Here is a 7153-nt window from a genome sequence, read left to right as displayed (position 1 = left end):
CAGCTTTCCCAGCACCACTTATTGAACAGGCTGTCTTTTCTCCATTGTATATTCTTGCCTCCTTTGTCATACATTAGGTGACCATACGTACATGGGCTTATCTCTGGGCTTTCTATTCTGTTCCATTGATCTATATTTCTGTTTTTGTACCAGTACCATACTGACTTTATTATGTTAGCTTTGTAGTATAGTCTGAAGTCAGGGTGCCTGATTCCTCCAGCTCCATTTTTCTTTCACAATATTGCTTTGGCTTTGGGGCCTTTTGTGTTTCCATACAAATTGTGAATTTTTTTGTTCTAGTTCTGTGAAAAATGCCATTGCTAGTTTGATAGGGATTGCATTGAATCTGTAGATTGCTTTGGGTAGTATAGTCATTTTCACAATGTTGATTATTCCAATCCAAGAACATCGTATATCTCTCCATCTGTTTGTATCATCTTTAATTTCTTTCATCAGTGTCTTATACTTTTCTTCATACAGGATTTTGTCTCCTTAGGTAGTTTTATTCCAAGGTATTTTATTCTTTTTGTTGCAATGGTAAATGGGAGTGTTTCCTTAATTTCTCTTTCAGATTTTTCATCATTAGTGTATAGGAATGCAAGAGATTTCTGTGCATTAATTTTGTATCCTGCTACTTTACCAAATTCATTGATTAGCTCTAGTAGTTCTCTGGTAGCCTCTTTAGGATTCTCTATGTATAGTATCATGTCATCTGCAAACAGTGACAATTTTACTTCTTCTTTTCTGATCTGGATTCCTTTTATTTCTTTTTTGGCTCTGATTGCTGTGGCTAAAACTTACAAAACTATATTGAATAATATTTGTGAGAGTGAGCAACCTTCTTTTTTTTTTTTTTTTTTTTTTTTTGTGGTATGCAGGCCTCCCTCTGTTGTGGCCTCTTCCGTTGCGGAGCACAGGCTCCAGACACGCAGGCTCAGCTTTCACCATTGAGGATGATGTTGGCTGTGGGTTTTTCATATATGGCCTTCATTATGTTGAGGTAAGTTCCCTCTATGCCTACTTTCTGTTTTTTGTCATAAATGGGTTTTTTGTCATAAATGGGTATGAATTTTGTCAAAAGCTTTTTCTGCATCTCTTGAGATGATCATATTGTTTTTATTCTTCAATTTGTTAATATGGTGTATTACATTGATTGATTTGCATATATTGAAGAATCCTTGCATTATTGGGATAAACCCCACTTGATCATGTGTATGATCCTTTAAATGTGTGCTTGGATTCTGTTTGCTAGTATTTTGTTGAATGTTTTTGCATCTATATTCATCAGTGATATTGGCCTGCAGTGTTCTTTTTTTATGACACCTTTGTCTCTGGTATCAGGGTGATGGTGGCCTTGTAGAATGAGTTTGGGAGTGCTCTCCCTCTGCTATATTTGGGAAGAGTTTGAGAAGGATAGGTGTTAGCTCTTCTCTAAATGTTTGATAGAGTTTGCCTGTGAAGCCATCTGGTCCTGGGGTTTTGCTTGTTGGAAGATTTTTAATCACAGTTTCAATTTCAGTGCTTGTGATTGGTCTGTTTACATTTTCTATCTCTTCCGAATTCAGTCTTGGAAGGTTGTGCTTTTCTAAGAATTTGTCCATTTCTTCCAGGTCGTCCATTTTATTGGCATAGAGCTGCTTGTAGTAATCTCGCAGGCTCCTTTGTATTTCTGCAGTGTCCCTTGTTACTTCTCCTTTTTCATTTCTAATTCTATTGATTTTTCTAATTCTGTTGATTTGAGTCTTCTCCCATTTTTTCTTCATGAGTATGGCTAATGGTTTATCAATTTGGTTTATCTTCTCAAAGAACTAGCTTTTAGTTTTATTGATCTTTGTTATTGTTTCCTTCATTTCTTTTCATTTATTTCTGATCTGATCTTTATGATTTCTTTCCTTCGGCTAACTTTGGGGTTTTTTTGTTTTTCCTTCTCTAATTTGCTTTAGGTGTCATGTTAGTTTGTCTTTTTGAGATGTTTCTTTTTTCTCAAGGTCGGATTATATTGCTATAACTTCCCTCTTAGAAATGCTTTTCCTGCATCCCATAGGTTTTGGGTCGTCGTGTTTTCATTGGTATTTTATTTCTCCGTACTTTTTGACTTCCTCTTTGATTTCTTCAGTGATCTCTTGGTTATTTAGTAGTCTATTGTTTTGTCTCCATGTGTTTGTATTTTTTACAGATTTTTTTTTCCTGTACTTGATATCAAGCTTCATAGTGTTGTGGTTGGAACAGATCCTTGATATGATTTCAATTTTCTTAAATTTACCAGGCTTGATTTGTGACCCAAGGTATGATCTATCCTGGAGAATGTTCCATGAGCACTTGAGAAGAAAGTGTATTCTGTTATTTTGGATGAAATGTTCTATAAATATCAATTAAATCCATCTTGTTTAATGTGTCATTTCAAGCTTGTATTTCCTTATTTTCATTTTGGATGATCTGTCCATTGGTGAAAGTGGGGTGTTAAAGTCCCCTACTATGACTGTGTTACTGTTGATTTCCCCTTTTATGGCTGTTAGCATTTGCCTTATGTATTGAGGTGCTCCTATGTTGGGTGCATAAATATTTACAATTGTTACATCTTCTTGGATTGATCCCTTGATCATTATGTAGTGTCTTTTGTCGTCTTTTGTAATAGTCTTGATTTTAAAGTCTATATTGTCTGATATGAGAATTGTTACTCCAGCTTTCTTTGATTTCCATTTGCATGGACTATCTTTTTCCATCCCCTCACTTCAGTCTGCATGTGTCCCTGGGTGTGAAGTGGGTCTCTTGTAGACAGGAGATATATGGGTCTTGTTTTTGTATCCATTCAGCCAGCCTATGTCTTTTGGCTGGAGCATTTAATCCATTTACATTTAAGGTAGTTATCGATATGTATGTTCTTATTACCATTTTCTTAATTGTTTTAGGTTTGTTATTGTAGGTTTTATCCTTCTCTTGTGTTTCCCGCCTACAGAAGTTCCTTTAGCATTTGTTGTAAAGCTGGTTTCGTGGTGCTGAATTATTTTAGCCTTTGCTTGTCTGTAAAGGTTTCAATTTCTCCATCAAATCTGAATGAGATCCTTGCTGGGTAGTGTAATCTTGGTTGTAGGTTTTCCCCTTTCATCACTTTAAATATGTCCTGCCACTCCCTTCTGGCTTGCAGAGTTTCTGCTGAAAAATCAGCTGTTAACCTTATGGGGATTCCCTTGTATGTTATTTGTTGTTTTTCCCTTGCTGCTTTTAATGTTCTTTCTTTGTATTTAATTTTTGATATTTGATTAATATGTGTCTTGGCATGTTTCTCCTTGGATTTATCCTGTATTGGGACTCTCTGTGCTTCCTTGACTTGATTGACTACTTCCTTTCCCATGTTAGGGGAGTTTTCAACTATAATCTCTTCAAATATTTTCTCAGTCCGTTTCTTTTCCTCTTCTTCTTCTGGGACCCTATAATTTAAATGTAGGTTCATTTAATGATGTCCCAGAGGTCTCTGAGACTGTCCTCAATTCTTTTCATTGTTTTTCCTTTATTCTGCTCTGTGGTAATTATTTCCACTATTTTATCTTCCAGGCACTTATCCGTTCTTTGGCCTCAGTTATTCTGCTATCAATTACTTCTAGAGAGTTTTTAATTTCACTTATTGTGTTGTTCATCATTGTTTGTTTGCTCCTGAGTTCTTCTAGGTGCTTGTTAAACATTTCTTGTCTTTTCTCCATTCTATTTCCAAGATTTTATATCATCTTCACTATCATTACCCTGAATTCTTTTTCAGGTAGACTGCCTATTTCCTCTTCATTTGTTTGGTCTGCTGGGTTTTTACTTTGCTCCTTCATCTGCTGTGTATGTTTCTGTCTTCTTGTTTTACTTAACTTACTGTGTTTGGGGTCTCCTTTTCACAGGCTGCAGGTTTGTAGTTACCGTTGTTTTTGTTGTCTGCCCCCAGTGGGTGAGGTTGGTTCAGTGGGTTGTACAGGCTTCCTGGTGGAGGGGACTGGTTTGTGTGTTCTGCTGGATGAGGCTGGATCTTGTCTTTCTGGTGTTCAGGACCATGTCCCTTTGTGTGTTTTGGGGTGTCTGTGAACTTATGATTTCAGGCAGCCTCTCTATTAATGGGTGGAATTGTGTTCCTGTCTTGCTAGGTGTTTGGCATGTGTATGTTTCTGTCTTCTTGTTTTACTTAACTTACTGTGTTTGGGGTCTCCTTTTCACAGGCTGCAGGTTTGTAGTTACCGTTGTTTTTGTTGTCTGCCCCCAGTGGGTGAGGTTGGTTCAGTGGGTTGTACAGGCTTCCTGGTGGAGGGGACTGGTTTGTGTGTTCTGCTGGATGAGGCTGGATCTTGTCTTTCTGGTGTTCAGGACCACGTCCAGTGGTGTGTTTTGGGGTGTCTGTGAACTTATTATGATTTTAGTCAGCCTCTCTGCTAATGGGTGGGGTTGTGCTCCTGTTTTACTAGCTGTTTGGTGTAGGGTGTCCAGTACTGTAGCTTGTGGTCGTTGAGTGGAGCTGGGTCTTAGCATTGAAATGGAGATGTCTGGGAGAGCTTTTGCCATTTGATAGTATGTAGGGCCGGGAGGTTGCTGGTGGAGGAATGTCCTGAACTTGGCTCTCCTACCTCTCTGACATGCAGCCAGAGCACCAAGACCCTATAAGCCACATCGTCTGTCTAAGCTTCAGGCTCCTCATTCATAAAATGGGGATAATACCACCACCGAGTTTCTTGGCTCCAGCAAGACACCAGCTGCCTTCCTCACATCAGGAATTCTCCACACCACAAATTCAAATCAATGCAGCTTTAAGTAAGGAGGTTACTCAACATGTATTTTTTTCTTCTGCCAAGGGACTGGCCAATGTGCAAACAGAAGCTTCTCTATCAATCTATCTCCCTAACTGAATAAGACACGGAGGAAATCTGTAGTCAACCACGATGTATATGGATCATTAGCAAGAAATTCTTTGTTGTTATTTTATACCCGTGAGATGCTGGGGTGATTAGCTTTCATAAAATGATTTAATCTATCATGATGAAGAAATCATGGGATAAGTTGCTTAGTCACTATCATAGGGAACTTATGTTGGAGAGAGCTATTGTGCCATACCAATATATAAGTTGATGGTTAACCTATAGACTGGCTAACTTTTAGTCACATAGCTAATGCTATTTAGTCAGCTGTGGCCAGCAGAGAAGTTTCAGGTAGCAACCTACGTGATGATGTGCATGACAATGTAGTCATAAAAGAATATGTGAGAAGTGGGCTGTGGGCATGGCATGCATTCTTAATAAAAGAGTCATTTAAAACAACAAAGACCTATTGTATAGCACAGTGAACTATATTCAGTATCTTGTAGTAACCTATAATGGAAAAGAACCTGAAAAAGAATATATATATGTTTATATATACACATATATATTTATATTTATATATATGCATGTATAACTGAATCACTTTTCTGTACACCTGAAACATTGTGAATCAACTATACTTCAATAGAAATAAAATAAAATCTAAAAAATTGTTTAAAAGTCATTTAAATGAGAAGCCAACTTGCCTGTTTAATATAGATCCAGGAATGCATGCAGTGTAGACACATAGCCAGGAAAAAAGTATTTTTCAATTTAGAAGATAAATCCCTTCATAATTCCGACTACTATATCCATGTGCTAAATGTCATTGTGACATAATTTTAAGATTCATGCAACAAATTTTAACCTATAGAGATTACTTTTATAATGAAATCCTTTCTATTTTTCTTTTTGTGAGATAAAATGTCATCGGTGGTAGTTTCAATGTGACCTTTACTGAAAGTTGCCACTATTATGCTGCACTAAAATATACAAAAAATGTACTGCCAGATAGAACTGTAGAAAAGAAAAAATCACTAATCACACCTTGCAAATATCCAGACACTTTACATGTTTATGCATTTTCATTCACACAGTCATTTTTTTCATGCCATCATTTGATCAGTGAATATTTATTGAGTGCTTATTATGTGCCAAGAACTATGATAAGTATTTGAAAGGCATCAGTAAAATACACACAAGTCCATGTGCAGCTCTTTCAGCATAGTTGCCACCAAACTAATAAGCAAAAACTTCAGCTTCCATTAACTCCTATGTGCATTTCAACTAAGATTTTCAGTCAAATACGCCAAAATTTCAAAAAAAAAAAAAAAAGACTAGATCGTAGTTATTCTAACCACAAAAAGAAATGAAAATTATGTGATGCGATAGAAATGCCAATTATATTAGAATATATAAATGTAGCAAGTCAACATGTTGTACACCTAAAATTACACATTATGTCAAATATATTTCAATACGCAAAAGTCAAACAAATCAAAGGAAAACAAACAGTGGGATAAATATAGATTTTTCACTAGAAAGAATAATCTAACAGTAAATTGATGAGTAATATAAAGTGATGGAGGATCTTTAAAAATTTAAAGGGGAGAGTAGAAAGAGAAATTAAATATAATGATGCAGAGCAAATACAATAGGGTAAGGCCGTATAAAGCCTTTTCTTATCAAAGAAGGGAAACTCAAAGTTCTTGATTCTGGATATGGAAAAGTTTCAAGAAGTGAGGAGTTCAGCTAGTGACTATACCTTAATTAGGATCAAATAAATCTTAGCTTAATGGGATAAAATTAATTATGCTTACCCCAAGCTTATTTGTTTTTCATAAATTAATTTTTCCTTGATAATAGAACCAGGTTGCTAAATAGCTGGAACAAAGAGAGAAAAGCTCAGCATTTTTTTTATAAGCCATATCACATGGATCTGAAAGATGATAAAACTGAAAATGTATCAGATTTTACATTATTATTTGTCTATATTTGGCAAGCATATATGCACTCTATTATATTGTTTTCTCTTCTGAATACCTAACTCTTGTCCTAAAGGAGCAACTCAGCATATATTTCCAGACAACTTAATACAACGGGATTTTGATGGATATTTGAGTAGAAAAAATAACTTGGGAACAACATTCTTGTCTGATAAACTTGCGGTCAACTTATTTGTTAAGTGGTAAGGTAAAAAGTCCATTGTTTCAAAGGAGTGATGATACCAGTGCAATTTCATTGGTACCCATTTTATTTTTTCTCCCACCTGGTTAAGTATGGAGAATGTATTGCACAATAAATATAGAGTGTGGGGTTATCTTTACTAT

The sequence above is a fragment of the Physeter macrocephalus genome, chromosome 19 (genome assembly GCF_002837175.3).
Source record: "Physeter macrocephalus isolate SW-GA chromosome 19, ASM283717v5, whole genome shotgun sequence".
Lineage (NCBI taxonomy): Eukaryota > Metazoa > Chordata > Mammalia > Artiodactyla > Physeteridae > Physeter > Physeter macrocephalus.
The sequence above is the reverse complement of the archived record's forward strand: the minus strand, read 5'-3'. Positions refer to the sequence as shown.